At 37.7% G+C, this 20,930-nt stretch overlaps 1 pseudogene; it reads left to right on the plus strand.

The window, feature by feature from the left end:
• Positions 1-13,557: 13,557 nt before the first annotated feature.
• On the plus strand, positions 13,558-13,766 carry LOC116506856 (annotated as a pseudogene).
• Positions 13,767-20,930: the final 7,164 nt, after the last annotated feature.

Here is a 20,930-nt window from a genome sequence, read left to right on the forward strand (position 1 = left end):
CAAAAGACACAACTCCATAGCCAGTCTCATAGAAGATAATGAAGCACAGGTGGCTGTGGATTGGCCACTCCCAAGAGGGTTTATAAGTGAGGCGTTGGGAGGGGACATTTGTAGGAAAAAACTTTTCGAACTAGTATTGAAGAAATCTGTCTGTATTCTAGCTGTGTCATGTGGATTGTCTGCATTGCTTCATTTGAACTTTCTGGGTTGCTGCCAAGCTATTATCTTGAACGTGAGTTGCCTGGGTCTTCAGCCAAAGGATTTGTTATCTCATTAATTAAATAGTGGCAAACAGCCCAGCTGGTGTTCTGGTTTATTCACAGGCCGGTGTGTGTGTGTGTGTGTCAGAACACATGACTAAACGCTAAAAGCAAATGATCCCTATTTTTCTATTTGCATTTTTATGTGCTTTTGAACTGCTAGTTTGGCAGAAGCTGGGACAAGTAACAGAAGCTCATTCCATGATATGGTGCTAAGGGATTCCAACCACCGAACTGCCGACCTTTCTGATCCACAAGCTCAGCGTCTTAGCTACTGAGCCACCATGTTTGTGTAGACCCACACATTTGAAACCACAGAATAATAAAATAAAATAAAAATCTGTGTAATAAAAAAGAACAGAAAAGCCATATGCAATATATGTATACAAGGAGGCAAGTAAAGGGATACAGGAGGAAGTTAAATTTCACATGTTGATTTGAAACAGGCAGCCAAAACTTTAGCTGCAAGTTGCTAGTGTTACTTCAGTTAGGCAATGGACCATTTAAATTCCAATTTTCCCCAAGATTGTTTCTTACTCCAGTGAACTAGATGCCTTCTATGTAAATGTAATGAGGTAATGTGGTCTTGCAGCTTTTATGTATGTGTACATGCACAATTTCCTTTCCCCATCTTTTTTCTTTTAGAATTTGTTTATAGATCAAAACTTCAGCCAAAAACATTTTCAGCATCCATGAAGGGATATCCAAGAAGTGCAAATCTAGGCCATTTTATTTCCACCTGACCAAAACACAACTATTCATCTAGTATAAACTATATAGTAATTTTGTTGGAGGGGAAAAAAGAATAACCGAGAGGGAAAAAAAAACATATCTGGAATGGAAGTCAAGTGTCTAATTTCTTTCCAATCCAAATGTGAGCCTATAAAATGAAAGAAGCCCCACTGCCTTAGAAATGGGAAAAAATGAGCCATTTCCAATTGTTCCCTTTGGCAGGAATTGAGATAAGTAATTTCCTGAAAGATAATTATGAATAAATTCAAAGGTAATTACAGCTGAAACCTTCTCTTCAAGCGTAAGCAGTTGTTTATAATCATTTGATTCAACTTGCATCAGTCACAGAGGAAACAAGCATATGCACTCAACTTGGCAAAAGAGTGCTATTAAACAATTCCAAAAAGAATCCTGGCTCTAACTTTCATGCCCAAACTGTCCTGTATTTTTCTTTTCTGTGGTTTAAAATCATATTATAGCCTCTTTTGGCTACATTAAAAGGTTTGGCAGGAGTTGCTGGTTAATAAGGAGTCCTTTGCTCCACATCTTGCTTTCATTTTGCTCCTTCTAGGAAACACTCCAAGAGGTTTGGTGTATCAAAGAACATGGCTCCTTTCCCCCAAGGATTCAGCACCTGGGTCAGCAGACCTGCTCTCTGTCATAGCCAACTTAATCATAATGGCATCCAGTTAATCTATTTTTTTATATTCACATATCTGAAGTATAAACAAATCACATAGTCTAGGTTTACCCAAAACATTAGACTTATGATTCCGTGCATTTGAAAGATAGCTTTTATGTATCTACCATAATAATAACAGCCTGAAGTTCTTTGATAGCTTTATATTGTTGTTGGGTTAGAAACAACACATTTTAGGACGCTGGGAAAGAAAGGATATCTACAACTCTTACTTCCTTATCTGAATCTCAATTTGCAGATCATTCTTCTCATTTTGAGAGAGGGCAACAAGAAAGGATAACTGATCAGGGGCTGATCAGCATTGGTGACAATGCTTAGCAACTACATAGATTTTCTCTGTTCTCAGGATCTCTTTCTGGTCATTCAGATCTGTACCTATCGATCACAACAAAATGTAAGGACAGCCAAATATTGCTTCAACAAACAAATATACCATGTTGCTACTTCCTTGCTTCTGAGTGATCCACGGGGGCTGAAGAATCATGAAGAGTTTCATATTTGTCTCATCTGGAGGCTACTGGTTCCCATAAAATGCAATTGCAACCTATTTTCTTTTGAGCGAGGAAGGTACTACCTAAAAAAGAAGCAGGCAGACACCTACAGTACATGAGTATAGGGAAGATTCCTAATAATTTCTTGTGTACACCATAAAACAAGCTCCCCTCGCTTCAATGTATAAAACTGAAATTCAGTGCCAAGAAAACATATAATAGCCATGCTGTTTTCCTTTGATTTGGAGCATAAAATAAAATTAAATACTGTATTTGTTATTAAGCCCCCAAGAAGCTTAAAGCATCCATAAAATGTGGCTTTCCCCCAAAAAGAAAAAAATAGGTCAGTAAACCCAACTCTGTTTTCCACAGTAAAATCATAACTGCATCTCAGATGCAGCCCTTAGAGAGCAAAACAACATGAACAATTGTGCAGCCACAACTATACGAGCTTTCCCATCTCTATTTTAACTGAATATGTTAGGGATTGACTTTCTTTCTGAATGCAAAACATACTCTGGCATTAAATTATATGTCTTCCATTAATAGGCAAACTGAGCAGATTAATATCCTGTCTTTAATTTTTGAGAATATAGATCGCATTAATTCCAAGAAAAAATAAGGGGAAATCTCCCTGAAAATTGCTTTGATCTTTCTGAAGAGATAGGTTACACATTTATAAACATATTAAGCAATATTGGCAGCATTTGGTTGTAACTCTATTGTTACATAGAGAAAAATGTCTGTTGAATACTAAGAGCAGATCTCTTTCAAATATATTTTCTGACAATTTAGGCTACCACTGTCCTTTCAAGATTACCAGCAGTCCTCTTAGCTTAGGTTTACTTAGAAATGTGGAAAACAATAAGCAGTTGTATATCATATAACCATGATGGCACACAGGTGGTATGCAGAGCACTCTGTGGGCACGTGAGCCATCACCCCAGCTCAGCTCCACCGCACATGTGCGTGCATCTCCCACCGGCCAGCTGGTTTCCAGATCTCTGCCGTGTATTTGCGGAGGAGAGGGGTGCAGCAGGAGATACATGTGCATGCATGTGGGGGTGCATGTGCAGGGTACGTGGCACATGTGAAGGTCACATACACTTGCGGGAGGAGTGGCATGTGCCGGATGAGGGCGTGCAGGGCGTGGTGTCACAAACACATTACATTATGGATGCTCATGTGCGCATACGCATATGCTTTTAGCACATGGTGATAAAAAGTTTAGCCATCACTATCATGTAGCTTAAGAAAACTTCATCTCCCTGTTCCATACTAAAATGCAATATCTAAATAAATAGCATCTGGTTGTGCAGAGAACATTTCAGTAATTCCTATGGAAGGAGGTAACTGGAGAAAGAGTCACACCATCTTATCTTTTGGAAGGCTTGCTAGCCTGGCTGCAGCATAGGTGCTTAGAAGCAGAGTAAAACCGCCCTTTAGGCTCTATTGAGTTGCAGGTTTCTAGAAGACAGACATGCTGCACTTGTTTAAAGTACCCTGCAGTTGAGCTGGAAACAAAACAGCTCCGCTATCAAACTGAGAAGGTATTGTGAGACTACAGGAGCACAGAGTAAATAGTGAAATGGTGCAAACGCCATGTGTAGCAATTCCTTTATATCCTTGAACTATTATAGACTATTGCATTCAACAAAAAATGGTAATATTAATTCAAAGCTCTATTTTATGGCATTCTTTTTGATACACCAATGGTGAGGTCACAAGACGGCAAGCTACCAATTTTGAAATCTCTTCTGGTTACAAAAAGGAGATTTTTATGAAATGGGAAAAGGAGAAAAAAATACAATCAGAAGGGTTGAATGTTCACAACTAGGAATCTAGTCGAGACATTCCTTTAAACAAATAATACCTGCAGTAGCACACTAACTTCTCCAAGCTATGCTGATGCAAAAGATTTTTGAGCTATTGAAAGGGGAAAAAACAAAAAAGCTCATTAGTCCCAGAAGAATAGGCAATTAATTTTTCAAAGGATGTTTTGTATTTATGTCAGAAGACTAATCTCAGCCTTTCCCATGCCGGTGCCCTCCAGATGGGGGAATTTAATAATCTGCAGCTAACATGAGAAATATGTCTGTGGAAACGCACATAGAAAGTCTGTGCTGTCTTTTAAGGGGGAAGTAGAATACACCCGGCATAAAACAAAATTCTTCCAGAACAAATTGAACACTCACAGAAAGACACATACCGAAAGATAAACAAATGACAATAAGAAGTTTGTTTCAGAAAAAAAGTTGGATTGTGCTGTTGGCCGTACTTAAAAATAAATCCAGCTAATATATATCATTTATGGGTGTTGCCATCTTTTGTTCTGATGATTACTGCATTTTTAAATTGCTATATAACCAGCAGACATTCAGTGCTTAAAGCAATTCCCGTGTGAATCCAATTTCATATGCTAGAAAATAGTCACCTGTTTCATTTTTGTCATCACACATCTGTTAAAGGCATAGGACTCTGCCAGAAAGAAATAGAGAGATGGCAAACTTCCAGGATATCTCTCCATTTCCCCTTGATGCCTGAAAATAACAGCTCATAATTACTGAACTAATATTATCAATTCCAACAGATATCACATTTATTAAATAGAAGATGCTAGATTGCTGTTCATCAGTTCACAATGTGTATAATTGAAACATGAATATGATGCCTGTAAGAATGTATGTGATTCATCATGAATCCTATAAGCTTTGAACACACTTTCTCCTGTTCTTAATTAAACTGTCAAATAGAAAACTGATAATTAATGCAACGGCATTTTTTCTTTACCTCCCTATAATATTTTGCACAAATGTCAGGAATATTTCTATCTATTGTTAGCTAGAGATGCAACTATTCGGGGAGTGTAAAAAAAAGTCAGCCTTTAATATCTATTTTAATTTATTTAGGACATTAAAATATTTGCACATTTTGATCCTAAGATTAAGATGGGTTATATGGGCTTAGAAGAAGCCATCAGAAGTGGATTCTAAGGCAATGCTTAGGATTGATGACCTATTATGTATGGTCACAAATATATTTTTTTTTACTTTCACTTTAGTATTTTGAAAGAAGATCAGGTTTAAAATCTGTTGAATTGATCAAGGATTACCCCTTGAACAATCTTAGTATTACATCTCTAGATCAATTATTCAGATAGTTTGGGTCTTTCCTAAGTGAGCAAAAATTACTTATACAAATTTCACACATACATACCTCTCCACCTTAATGTCTGTAGACATCTGGGGTCCTGTTTCTGAGATTATATTCTATGCTGGTTTTAATTTTTTTAAATTATTGGGCACTGCTCAGAGTCTGAAAAAATGGAGCACTTTAATGAAACCTTAGTAAATAATATACAAAATGACAAGATTAAGAGCCATTAGCACAATCACTGTCAAAAACATTCTAGAAACTAAGAAAAGAGTGTACACATGTATGAAATTTAAGGTTTCATTCCCTCATTTTTATTTATTACAAATATTTCAGTGTGTTATTTACAAAAAATATTAAATCAGTCTAAAATAGAGTAGAAATGGGTAAAAACCTTCCCATCCAGACAGAGATATTGGATCAAATAATTAATTACCAATGAATATTCACAGCTAATATAATTAATATTCATTGGTAATTAGTAATTAATTTTAATAATTGATAATCATAATGAATAAGATTTTTAAAATATTATAGAATAAGTCTGATTAAGAATTTGGAGTATAGCAGAAGAAAATGTATTCCAAAGCACAGGAACTATCACAGAATCCATCTGATTCTGGATCAAGGTACAAACCCCATTCTACAGCCGAGAGGCAAGATTTTCTTTGAAGATTTTGGGTGCCTAGAGGCTTATAATAAAATTTTCTACCTATCTGACATTAAGAACAGAAGTGTTTAGTATTTCTCACTGAATGAAATGTGGTATTTAAATATTTGAAAGGACTGTTTTCAGTGTGATAAAAAAACCATCTGTAGAATGACCTTCTCAGAAAAAACTCACTTGACACCTAAATTAAGAGGTTTTTTTAAAAAAAATAAATCACTGGCAAAGGACTTTTTGATTTCCTCCCTTTTTTCAGTCTTTTAACTTTATTGTGCATTTTATATACTGTAATTTATATTACAATTATTTACGGTTATTGATCTTATTTTGGTGAATTCTTCCTATTTTGTTTTAAGTGTCCACACTTGTTATATTTATTGCAGTAACATTTTACTTTTTTTGTTCACTATCCACCTGTCTGTCTACCTAATTACTTCCCATATTCTAGAGTTTTCCAAAATATCATATTGAAGAATTTATTTGAAATTCTTTCATAAAATTCCAGATTAATTATGACATGTTCTGTGTGCTAAAACATACCTACACACACAACCTGCAGAGCTTAAACAGATGGACAAGAACTTCGCTTTTCAAATGCTGGATCCAAATCCAAATAACTGGTCATCATCATAGTAACTAAGCCTATTTGCAACAAAAATATTTATGAAAAATAACACAAACTTTTAATTTGAAAAACAGGAATCTAAAGCAGGGGTCTCCAACCTTTGCAATTTTAAGGACACCAACTCCCAGAATTCCCCAGCCAGCAAAGCTGGGAGTTGAAGTCCGCCAGGCTTAAAATTACCAAAGTCGGAAACTCCTGGTCTAAAGTACAAGAATGATCTCCTTTGCAAAAAGACCCTCCTCACTACTTGGGTGGTCACAATAATTCTACATGCCTCTTAACACTTCACATCCAATTACAACTCTTCCTTTTTGTGCCAAAAGAAATATCTAAACTATAGATGGAGAGAGGCAATGGTAGCTGTGGGTCCTTACGTCTGCCAAACAGAGCAGCTGTATTGCTGCGTATGTTTGAGAAACCAATTAAAAACACGTGGGATGACCAAGATGAGGAAGAAAGTATATAACATAAAATAAGCATAGTAAATAGTGTCACTTTGTGGGAAGCTAGACAAATGGAAGCAGAACAGCGTTGGGGACAAACCTAAGTAAAAAAAGGATTCAAGTACCTCCAAGATAAACATGGAAATAATCACAGTCTGCAATCCAAGACTGAAAGAAGTATTCATCATCATAGATTAAACCACATCAGTATAAGGATTACAAGGTTGTTTCTGTGGGTGTAGGCATGAGCAGCCACATCATTGGCAGTCCCAGTGGAAATGATGCCTGAAGACAGAAGCAGACAACTAAGGACAGCTTTCAGAATAGCCCCACGTTTTGGGGCAGCTGTTTTAATTGTTCGTGGAGAGATGTCTATCATCTAGGTCAGGGGTGTCAAACTGGATTTCTTTGAGGGCCGGATCAGCATTGTAGTTCTCTGCAGCTGGCCGGAGGGGGGGGGGAATGGCTCCCCACTCATGTTTTCAGTCTGGAAAGCCTCCTGCAGCACTCTATGGCCCAAATGGGGCAAGGGGTGTGTGCACGGTTCCCCACACCCTGTTTTCAGCTTGGATAGCCTCCTGCAGCAGTCTGCCAACCGAAACAGAGCGTGAGGGGTTTGGACTGCCAGAGCTACTGCAGACCGATCCTTTGCTCTTTCTAGGCTGGCCTGCAGGCCAGATTTAAGCACAACATTGGCCGCATTTGGCCCATGGGCCTTGAGTTTGACACCCCCAATCTAGATCATGGTTGTCCCAAAAGTGCTTTTTCCAAAAGGTAATTGGATTTCTTAGTATTTTCTTTGAAAAAGTTTTTGCTTCTCATTACAGATGAACCGAAGAAGCTTCTTGGATGAGAAGCAAAATGTTTTTTTAAAAAAATCAAGAAAGTCCAAATGTCTTTTGGAAAAAGCACCTTTGGTTCAAGGAGAGGTTGTTTTTGTTGATGCTGATGTACTTTAAATAGCACCTCTTCTGAATATTTTGCAGAATTCACCTCTTCTGAATGTTTTGCAGAATCTAGTATACCAACCATAGTCTATTACTCTTGATGCACTCCTTATTCCAATCCCTGTCCAAAAAAGCTTTTAAAAGAGAAGTTGGGAACCAGTATTCTCATTAATATAGATTATGCAAAGGAGAAATTGGGTGTGAGTCTTCTCACCACTCCATTTTATAAATTAATACTTCAAATGGTCAATGTAACAAGGGCTAAGAATGGAAGGAATTAATTCCTTGTCTTCCTGTTCTTGGGCAAGCTTATGAAAAGGAGGGGAAACATTCTAATTTGCAGTAGTTTTCATTCAATGTTGTTTTTGATGTTGAGATACAGGTTGGATTTTACTAAAAAAAGAGATATTCTGCTGATAGTGATCTGATGTTTGCAGGGCAACAAATACTTTGGATGAAATGGCAAAATAGGCTTGTAATATTTCCTTGTCTGTGGAACAATAAATGTAAATATGTTAATAAGAGCATACCTAGCCTTTTATTTTGGAATCTAATTTTACAGATACATGTTGATTTAATTCCCCTCCCCCCTCACATGTACTTTTGCATTGGACAATTATTTTTCTTACATATTTGAAAAAGGACCCTACCTCCTAGATTTAAAGGGAAAAAATCTACTGGAGAGATTTCCTTATAAATAGTGTATGAACTCTTTAGTGAAATAAAACATCAGTTTTGGCCCGTGCCATAAAGCTGGTGGATTCTTCCTTGTTGAATCTTTCTGCCAAAGGGGTGGCTTAAAAAAAATATGAAACCTTTTGTTTGATTAAATCCTAAGTGAGATTCTTACTTTATTTTAAGCAAGTCAGGAATTGTTAAGGTAACTAACTTTTTTATAATAGCTTCAGTCGGGGAATATTATATCAGTTATGACTAATAATATCTAAGATAACCATATTTCGGCTGCAAAGATCTGGACCAATATTTTTTAACCTTAGCAATTTTAGAATATGTGGACTTGACTGCCAGAATTCCATAGTCAGTACGTCCACATGTTTTACTACAGTTGAAAAACACTGATGTAGACAACCTCTAAATGGTAGCAAAGATTTCAAAGTTTTGAAATCTCCTGTCCTAAATTCTTGCTCCCTAAAGGAACCTTATGGTAACAGTCAAGTGGAATACTCTGCTGCTTATTAGACAAATGCTCAGATCCACATCACTGCAGCTATTAGCAAACATATTTTTCTTATTATTGATAGTTTTATCACATATTGTAAAGAATGTTTCATTTGCATAATCAGGTTAAAACAGGTTTGTGGTAGTAAATCTCTTTCTCCACTGAGTCATGCAATTGTCTGAAATATCACTGGTTATTTTTTAAAGGCACCCTGTAAAGTATGTTTTTTTTCTCTAGTACGAAGTAGTTCTCTATTCCTCTCACTTCTTAACATGCACTATTTTCATTTCAAAAAATGTTAAACCTAATTGAATAAATGAAATGCATTTTATAAATGAATCCAAATATACCAAAAATTAAATGATAAAAGTGATAAAAATTTGGGTCAAAATCACCCAAAGTTATCTGAAAAAAATTAGACCGTATTCAGAGATAAGATTTAAGGAGATTTAAGATGTTTAGGAGCCATTTACCAAAGTTGTGATTTGGAGACCATGAAAATATCAGTCTCCAAATCTTGTGAAATTATAGAAAGTCTGGATGAGTGAAACTGATTTTGTTTATTGGCAATGTGTATGAGGTTAATGCCCAAAATGTCAATGCATTATATGCTTGATCATGAGAAGTATGAAGAAATTGTATAAAGTATGAAATAAAGTGTTAAGTTCTTTCATATCCAAATTGAAATCACCAGCTGGGGGTTATGTAAGATGTTGCACAAGTTGCTGAAATAATTGCATCTATGACATGAATAAAGAAAATTCAGAGGGAATGCTTATTGATTATTTGATAAAGGCAGAGATAATATCCATTAATGATCTTGTTAATGCAGGGCCAGCAGCTTTAATATTCTTTTTATATTCTGTATGTAAATGCTTATGTTTATATAATAATAGCTGATGTTTGACTATTGTAGTAATTTATTTTCAAAAAAACTAAAAAGCACTCCTGTGTTTTATTGGAAAAGAGCTTCTGAAGCAGACACGGCAGCAACAATCCTCTCCTTTTAAAAAGCTATAAAATGGCACAACATCACTTTGAAGGAAGCTCACAGCCAACCCAACAGAAGTGTGAGATCTGTGTACTGAAGCTTCACATGAAGCACTTGCCATTGCAGTGAATGAACAAGTTCAGAGATTCCTCAAGTTTTGTGGTCAATATTTAGAATTGTGAGCGTGTTTTATGGACAACCTCATTTAACAATTGCCATAATAGGATTGTGTGGTATAATGGTTAAGGTACCAGTTTAGAAACTGGGACATCATGCATTCTAGTTCTACCTTAGGAACGAAGTTGGCTGTGTGACTTTGGGCCAGTCACTTTCTTCCAGCCATAGGAAGGAGAAAATGGCAAACCACTTCTGTATCCAAAATTTAGAGACTTGTCCAAGCATCCAAAAAAGGGATTGCATCATTTTAACATTTTCTTTTCCAAAAATATACTGGAAGTTACGTAAGGTCCTGAGACTTCATCGGAGGTATAGATTATATTTAAAATGGTTGCTTTGGGTTGGGTCACAGTCTTACCAATCCTAGTGGATTCTAATGGCTACATTAAAATGCTTATACATAGTAGATATCAATAACAATAGATAGGACTGAGAGTTTGCTAGCATAAGGAACATGTTGTAAAACAGTTTGTTGGCCCCAAGTGCCACACTGGAAGCACAGCTTAAATCAAAGAAATTATATTATCATACTTAGACAATCAGAATTAAAAGTGGATTTTAAGGTCAATCTCTGATAGCTATATTAAAATATCCATGACAGATGGCTGTTTAAATTCTGCTTGAAGACATCCAGGGAACGAAAACATACCCCTTCTTTATATGTAGATTTATATTGCCACCACAAATGGTTCATAAAGCCGATCACCACAGGGAGATACAAGCACAATTATATAACAATCCATCAGAAATACATATAAAGTATCTACTGTAACCAGTATCATCAACTGAAACACCTGTCTAAATAAGAATGTTTTGATCAGCTGTGGTAAAGTCACAGAAAATATTGCTGCCTACCCTGTTCCAGAGCTGAAATAGGGTGTGAGAATAACTTTGGGAAATAGGGGGAGGAAGGGATTCTCTGGATCCCTTTCAGTCCGGTTTCAGGCCTGGCTACAGCATGGAAACTGCTTTGGTCGCGCTGATCGATGATCTCTGGTGAGCCAGGGATAGGAGTTATTCCTTTATCCTAGTGCTCCTTGACCTCTCAGCGGCCTTCGATACCATTGACCATGGTATCCTTCTGCGACAGTTATGGGAGGTGGGAGTGGGAGGCACCGTTCTATGGTGGTTCTCCTCCTACCTCTCGGACAGATCGCAGTCGGTGTTGGTTGGAGGGCAGAGGTCGACCCCTAGGCCCCTCAACTATGGGGTGCCGCAGGGTTCGGTCCTGTCCCCCTCCTATTTAACATCTACATGAAGCCCCTGGGTGAGATCATACAACGGCACGGGATTAAATACCACCAGTATGCGGATGATACTCAATTGTATCTGTCTGCCCCGTGCCAACTCAGTGAAGCAGTAGAAGTGATGTGCCAGGGCCTGGAGGCTGTTAGGGTCTGGATGGGAGCGAACAAGCTTGCACTCAATCCCGACAAGACCAAGTGGCTATTGATGCTCCCTCCCAAAAATGGTCCAGTTATTCCATCCCTTAGCCTGGGGGGTGAAACCATACTCCCCTCAGAGACGGTTCGCAACTTGGGAGTCCTCCTGGATCCACAGCTGACGTTAGAACATCATTTGTCGGCTGTGACCAGGGGGATCTTTGCCCAGGTCCGCCTGGTGCACCAATTGCGACCCTACCTGGACCGGGAGGCCCTTCGGATAGTCACTCACCCCCTTGTGACCCCAAGACTGGATTACTGTAACACGCTCTACATGGGGCTGCCCTTGAAGAGTGTCCGAAGACTTCAGTTAGTCCAGAATGCAGCCGCGCGAGCGATCGTGATTACACCTATATTACACCTATCCTCCGCAAGCTGCACTGGCTACCCATTGGTCTCTGGGCGTGCCTCAAGGTGCTAGTCGTTACTTATAAAGCCCTACATGGCATCGGACCTGGGTACCTGAGAGACCGCCTCCTGTCATCATGAAAAGAAAAAAAATGTAAAAGGAAAAAGGCATGAGCTGAGGTCAGGCTGAGCTAGTTGCTGCCAGAGTCACCATGGATGACTCTGCTTAGTGCTTAACTGTTTAAAAAAGCCTCTTAAAAAGTGCCCTCTACAGGAGGTGGCAGGAGAACGATGTGCCTCATCTAGTCTGACTTTTTATGAACACTCGAGCAGAGTTAAGCAAAGGTTAAAAGCCGAAAAATTCCTGACATAGATGAGGCACTATGTAACACTCTAATACTATCCCTTTGGGTCTTCTGAAATTTTAATTATCTAATCATAAGCAAAAACAATGTTTTCAGTAGAATGAATTTCCACTTCTACTTACACCTGCCAGCCAAAATGCTGCTAGTAGTATTGTTAACATGGGCTGAGGAGGAAAACCTAAATTTTCTGAATCCTGATGCAACTTTGTGTGTGTGTGTGTGTGTGTGTGATTGAGAGAGGGGGGAGGGAGGGAGAGAGGGAGGAAGGAGGGGGAGAAGAAAAAGAAAGAAGGAAACTTATTTAGCAAAGGAGAAAAACAAATGCTGTCGCTTTAAATCGGAACTGAGCATGCCTGGCTGTGGAAATCTGGGAGTTGAAGTCCACAAGTCTAAAAAAATTGCTGCCTCACCAGCCATAAACCTCATAGCATGTCACTGGTGCCACAGAACCTTGCTTCATTCCTGTCAAACTTACTTTCATGGTCAGTGCAACAGAGAGAAGGACCTGCGAGGCATACCACTTTATAAATTATGATCAGCACTGTAAATTGTTCCAGAAACGGCTGTGAGCCATGAAACTTTGGTTAAATGGATATGATTGAAGCCCCAGAGCAAAGAAGCATTTATCACCAGCATTCTAAATCAAGTAAAATTTAGAAATATTTTTCAAAGGCAACTTCAGGCAGAATGTGTGACAGTAATAGCTATATGTGATGATAGTCCAAACAAAATGTAATGGACTGATTATCTGTAACTAAGTAGCAGTTAAATGAGGAAACATGTCCTTTCAATTGAACTCTTATAAAACCTTGGCAGGAAAATTCCCCAGCCTGAATCTATTACTCCAGTTGAGCAGGTATTCAGGATTGGCTGCCGTTACTAAATATTGGCAGAGGCAATTCTTTTTTTTCCAGTGCATGCCCGGAAACAAGCAATGTTGTCCGGGGAATGTATTAGCTGAGCCTTGGAGGTTATCAAGAAATGTATTTAGCACCAACTTAATTTTTTTTTTAAAATCAGCATTTTTTTCTGGTACAGCTTTGTGCAGTGGCAGTATCGTAGCCAATGAGGTTTATCCGAGGCACGATTATTGCTAGTTGAAACTCTGGTACAGAAAAAGAATTGTTGGTTTTGAATTTTGTAGATCTCTCTCTCTCTCCCTCTCTCTCTCTCTCTCTCTCTCTCTCTCTCTGTATGTATGTATGTATGTATGTATGTATGTATGTATGTATGTGTATATTTATATACACATCTTACACGGGAAAAGACCCAAATACAACAAGACCAGCATTTATTTATTTATTTTTTAGCACAAATGCAACATACATACATACACACACACACACATGCACACAAATATACATACATGTATTCATACATGTATACATACATATATGTATACAAACAAAAACAACATACATACAAAAAACAAAACTGAAAGTCCAAATAATGCCATATATATATGGCATACTATTTGGACTTTCAGTTTTCTTTTTTCTTTTTCTTTTAATTCCCATGACATGTCAAGCATTAGAACAATAAAACATGAAATAAAAAAGTAAAATAGAATTTTACTATATTAAACTTAGATTTGTAGAAGATTTGTAGAAGAATGGTAAACCCTCAGGAGATATTATATATTAGATATAAGGATTTTGTGGGAGCCAAGAGATCAAATGTGCATGGGCACAAACAAAAACAATAGTGAGGATTTCAAATCTTGAAAAAATTAGCTGCTGTCTGTAACATTTCTATCCAAATATAATGCAGTTTACAAGAATGAATAATAACTATTTTCAACAGTAGCAACTGATGAAAATACCAGATCTCCATGTCTGTCTATGTTAGTTCCTGATTTTGAATGAGTTTTAAATGAATAGATTAAACCTACTTATATAATCTAGGTCAGCAACATTAAAGTTACACTAGTACAAAAGGAAGATTAGCTTATTTTCTGGATAGTTGCAATCAAAGAGTAAATGTTCACATTAGTTCCTTTTTTGCAATTCTTACATTGAGTATGATATATATCATGTGTGTGTGTGTGTGTGTGTGTGCAAATATATAATAGAGGTTAATCCTGACTTACAATGGACCTCCCTAGGACTGCATACAACCATAATGTGAATTTCTGATGGGTGAGCCCCTCCTGTGTTCATGTGGTCATATTTTGGGTGTTCAGCAACCAATCAACATTTACTGCCATTTGCAGTATCTCATAATTTGCAACACTTTTGCTGGAAACCAGCATTTAGAGTCCTGGTGGTGCAGTGGTTAGAATGCAGTATTGCAGACTAACTCTGCCCACACCCTGGAATTCAATCCTGACAGGGTTTAAGATTGACTGAGCCTTCTATCCTTCTGAGGTTGGTAAAATGAGGACCCAGATTGTTGGGGGCAATATGCTGGCATTGTAAACTGTCCAGAGAATGCTGTAAACCATTATGGAGCAGTATATAAGTCTATGTGCTATTGTTATTTATTCTGGTTTCTGGCAAAAAAACATCCTTTGTAGACAATGGATTCACTTAACAACTATGGTGTTCACTTAACACCGTGATTCAATTAATGACTGTGCAAAAAAAGGTAATAAATTTGGGCACAATCACATAGTGATTCGCTTAATGACTGGCAAGACTTATGACCATAATTTATTTATTGGAATTTGAATTTTATTTCATTTATATGCCGCCCTTTTCCACGAAGGGGACTCAGGGCGGCTCACAATCCAAGTCAAGGGAAGGGGTACAAATAAAGAATAAAAAAGACGAACAGAACAATACACAATTTAAAAGCACACAACAACCATACCATTCGAGGGGGGGGGGCAAAAGCTCTTTAGCCCCAGGCCTGTCGGAACAGCCAGGTTTTAAGGGCTTTGCAGAAGGCCTGGAGGGTGGTGAAGGTTCGAATCTCCACGGGGAGCTCGTTCCAGAGGGTCGGAGCAGCCACAGAGAAGGCTCTCCTCCGGCTGGTCGCCAGTCGGCATTGGCCGGCGGATCGAATTCGGAGGAGGCCTAATCTGTGGGATCTAATCGGTCTATTGGAGGTAATTGGCAGCAGGCGGTCTCTCAAGTTCCCAGGTCCAATACCATGAAGGGCTTTATAAGTGACGACTAGCGCCTTGAAGCGTATCCGAAGACCGATAGGCAGCCAGTGCAGCTTGCGGAGGATAGGTGTTACGTGGGTGAACCGAGGTGCACCCACGATCGCTCGCGCGGCTGCATTCTGGACAAGCTGAAGTCTCCGAATGCTCTTCAAGGGCTGCCCCATGTAGAGCACGTTGCAGTAGTCCAGTCTAGAGGTCACAAGGGCATGAGTGACTGTTGTGAGGGCCTCCCGGTTCAGGTAGGGATGCAACTGGTGCACCAGCGAACCTGGGCAAATGCCCCCCTGGTCACAATCGACAAGTGGTGTTCAAAAGTCAGCTGTGGGTCCAGGAGGACTCCCAAATTGCGAACCCTGTCTGAGGGGCGTACTGTTTGACCCCCCAGCCTGAGATATGGAAAACTTGGCCAATTAGTGGGAGGGAAACACACCAGCCACTCAGTCTTATCCGGATTGAGTGCAAGCTTGTTAACCCCATCCAGACCCTAACAGCCTCGAGGCACTGGCACATCACGTCAACCGCTTTTGGTCTCAATTACAGTGGTACGTATAAAATGGAGAATAATGCATAAAAAAATAGGCTGTTAACATGAGCCTGAGCTGTTCCACATATATACAAAAAGAGGGCTGTGAAAATATCTACAGACCTCTGACATCCTGGACATAAACTGTTTAAACTTCTTCTCTCACCACGGCATATCAAAACAACTAGACACAAGGACAGTTTCCCCCCTATGCCATCAGTCTCCTAAGCAGCTAATTCTCACAACACTGTAAAACTATCTGGTAGGGCTGTATTAGTATTATCCTTCTCATCTCTCCTAGTACCTATTTCCTTATCTTCTTACCAATTTCATTGTATTTAAGTACAATGACAATAAAGATTATACTTACTTATGACTATAACTTTGCTGCTTGTATCTTACAATTTATATTAATTGTTTTATTTAGTATCCTTGTATGATTTATGTTCATTGCTTATTTAGTATTCTATGACTATCAGTGAGTGTTGTATCATGATTTATGATGAATGTATTTTATGATTATAATCATGATTTATAACTTGTTGCTTGTATGTACACTGAGAACAAATTCCTTGTGTGTCCAATCACATTTGGCCAATAAAGAATTCTAGCTGCAGACGAAACAAAAATAAGAAAACCCAACTTGTCCATTTGTTCACACTTTGCAATGCCCTTTTGGAAGGGTAGATAGAAGACAGAATGGCTAATCTGTCCAGGTCTCTTTATTAAAACAATGTCAGAACAGCAAATCAACTTCTAAGAAACCTTAATTTTCACCGATTCAATTCAAAAAAGCTACCAAGAGAGAAGGAAAAAAACTTTTAGAGATGATAATAATACCGTGGAACTATAAAGGGCCCTTTAAAACTATCAACACCAACATTCTTGTTGTTATAGGAGTCTACATTGAAGCATCCTTGGCAGATGGCTGCTTGAAATCATACTATTTATGTGCAGTTGCTTACAGATTCAAAACAAGAAAACAGTGAATATGACAGATGCAGAAGTTTGGATGGTTGATTGAGTACTACTTTTTTTTTCTTTTTACAGTAACGTTGTTAATAGGGCCAAAAAAGCTGATTGACTCATTAGGCCTATAAGTGGGTGAAGACAATTCTACAAATGAACAAATCCTCAAGCCCTTCCAACATATCAGATTATGATTGTTATTTTGTCTGTTTTGAACCATGTTGAGCAGCTGTCTGACATTTGAAAATAAGGCAATTCACTCTTACAAATTAGGGCAGGGTTGTATAGAAATCTCTAAAGCCAGCAATTTCAACTGGGAGAAACATCATTATATGAAACAGTTGAAGCCATGACAAAATCTGGGAGAACAAGAAAAAATTCTGCTAGAATTTCTCCCTAAACAAAGCTGTAAAACAGAATCCAGATCACTGCAAATGACTTGTGCGAAAGTCTAGCTGACACTGGAACAGTTGTGTCCATACATCTGCAGTATAACTGCATTGGAAGAATTGCTAGAAGGACTCTTTCCATAGCCTTCTTGTTAGTCATAAAGTATGCAAAAGGGAACAAATGGATATACCTGAAACATTTTAGAAGTTAATGGCTTGGACAAACATTGAACTTGTTGGTCACAACTGCAAGCCATAGTTCTGGAGAAAAAAAGAATGGTGTATGTGAAAAGAGGACACTATTGTACAGTGGGCTTTAGTACGCAAGAAACAGACCAGCAGAGATACAACAGCATTTCTTGACTTAAACTGGAACTGAGGAACAGCAGGCAATTAGTACCTGTAATTTATACTCTGGGCCCACAGGGCCTTAACCGATCATAACACATGAAAAACCCCACCCAAATATGAATGTTCAAAGTTTCCCTCCAAAACAGTTGGTGTTAACAGTTAGGGTTATCTAAAGGTTAGTTTCGGTGGAAGAAGGCGGGGCTTAGCAGTGAGAAGATGGAGTTTCAGGCTATTCCTGAAATTCCTCTATACCAAAGGATTTTTGGATGGGTTCTTTGAACTCTAGCTGTCCCGGAGACGACAGTGAAGGTGGGGAGGGACCCAGGACCCCAGAGATATTCGCAAATCTCTGGGGGGGGGGTATTAACTCCTCGTGCCAATTCCTTTTTGGATTAGCTGCGTGCTAACTGAAACTGCAGGTTGCCCCTAAGAATGGAAGAAGTGATGTCATTTGGTAAGCTGATTTTATTATCCAAGAGAGACTGTTCGTGTTAAAAAATTAAGCTAACTGAATCCAAAGAACAGGAAGATTTAGCAGCGAATTGGCTCTTCCTAATGGATTTATGACTGGTGGTTACTTTACTTCTTAAATGCTTCAAGAAACTCCGCGACATCCTCCCCCCTCTGAATCTCCCTAAGTGGATCGTCACGATTCGACATTTTTATTACTTTACTACCTAGTTCTGTTTACAACTAGATAAGATTGACAGCCTGTAAGAGACTAAAAAAAAAATGCTTTGAAGCCTGTGGGGAAAAAAAAAAAGAGAGCCTCTAATTTTTAACTACGACACATCATGGCGTCCCAAAATACCTCTAAGATTTCATTTCAGACTCTTTTCTCTGCGTGTAGAGGACTCTTTGATTCTTACCAAAAACTGGAAAGAAAACTGGATCAACTGATTCTAAAATATGAAGTTAAAACTGAGATCGTTGAATGCTTAAATGTTCCTGAAACACAAATGGAAAATGTGAGAAATGGTGTCTGGTCTATCTCAGAGGAAGAAAGGAGGGGGGAAGCTATAAAGACGACTCATTTAAAGAGACAGTGTGCAGGAGGAATGGAGAATCCACCCTTGAGAATTAAAGTTAATTTGGGAAATTTTATAAGCCTAGGACAACATTATTATTTCATCACCGACATTCAGAATCCAAAGGTGCCGAAATATTTTTGTTTGGATTTGCTTATGGAAACATTTGGTAAATTTATCCAACGAATGGCTATTGGACGGAGGAAATCTCGTTGTTGGAGGGACACAGGCTGACAGATGGGACAATACAACCTAAAATTAGCTAGATCGGATTACTTCAATTTGTAATAGATATAGCTGAATAATGACTGATATGGATAGCAATATATATAATTTGGAACTGGCTGATAGATTGATGAATACAATTGAAAACTAGTTAAACCTAATTGCTTTTTCTTGTAACAGATATTGCTGAATAATAATTGATATTGATAGTAATGTATATATTGTGGAGTTGATATGATAACTAACAATTGGATATGAGAAAACACCTTTAGATTATACATAAAGAGTATTAACTATAATAATTAGCACTATTAAAAAACTAAATAAAATTCATACAATCAAATGTTAATCAATACTGGGAAAATGTTATGATATATGATATAATTGAATATTATGGATGTTTAGCTAAAATAGGATATGAGGATTTGATGATAATAGAGGATTTTACAATTAAGTAAATGAACTGCCAGCATGTGTTATGGACTAATTCCTTAGCATAGCTAAGGATGAAGGATGTTTAAATAACCATAATAATTAAAACTGGAGGTATAATGATGTTGATATGGTAAATATTCGAGTTAAGATATCTGAATTAATATGAACTAACGGAAGAGAAGCACCAAAACATGTTGTAACCAGTTGATATACTTCTTTTTTTTTTTCATAATAGACACCTGTGTTTTGTTTTGTTTTCCTGATTGTCGTTTTTGTCTTTTTTTGTATTATCTACTATCCTTTATTTTAATTTTTAATTTCTATTTGTCCTTTTTTCTTTTTTCTTTTTTTTTTTTTTTTTGATTTTTCTCCCTTCTCATCGGTGTGGGTAGATATTGTTTAAGATTATTACTCCTACCAATATTTCTAAATAATAATTACAGTTAAATGAAAATGGATATATAATAATGCTTGAGTTAATATGAGTTATGTTGGTTGACTGTGGAGGAGATGTACCAAAACTTATCTGTAATTGATTGATATATTAAGAAAGATGCTGTACCCGTTTTAAACTAAAACTAAAAAACATTTAATAATAAAGGTTAGTTTCACTTTAACAGAACTTAACACATCTATATATATTCAATGCATAACAGAGACCTTATTTAATCAAGAACAGGTTGGTTCTATGACAGCTAGAGGCAGATCAAATATGTGTGTGGAAAAAACAAGGGATTTAAGTTAAGATCCACATATTCTAGAAGTAAGTCTTCCACAGTCAGTATTTAACTTTGTGCCATGTAGAGCAATGCTTTTCAACTGTGCAACTTTAAGATGTCTTACATTTAATTCTCATAATTCCCTACCCAGCATGGGATTTCTCAAAATTAAAGTCCATACATCTTAAAGTCCCAAGTTTGAAAATCACTGTTGTAGACATTTCTGTTCACTTATGATTCCTTGGTTTTAATTTGACCCAAGGTACCACATTTTTGGCTGTATTAAATGAAAAAGCCTTTATTTCATAAGTTTATATCCTAATAAGTATGTTAATCTTGAATTTGACATTCAGATATTTGTCTGTGTGTGTGTGTGTGTGTGTGTGTGTGTGTGTGTGTGTGTGTGTGTGTGTGAACACACTAACATGAGCAATCCTGAAAACTTTATAGACTAATACTCAAAATCTAAGTCCATGAGTTCTCATTTCTTTTTTTAAATCAAAATATCAGCCAGCATTTCAAGCCTTCTGCATCCATGCTCAAACCTTCTCCTCATTTATTGAGACTGCTACACAAGTGAGAATCCATCTATCTGTTTTAGGCATTATTTCTGTATCCTGATGTCTATGTGCTGCAGAACTTGCTCCAAAACCTGCTCTGT

The sequence above is a fragment of the Thamnophis elegans genome, chromosome 3 (assembly GCF_009769535.1).
Source record: "Thamnophis elegans isolate rThaEle1 chromosome 3, rThaEle1.pri, whole genome shotgun sequence".
NCBI classification, from domain to species: domain Eukaryota; kingdom Metazoa; phylum Chordata; class Lepidosauria; order Squamata; family Colubridae; genus Thamnophis; species Thamnophis elegans.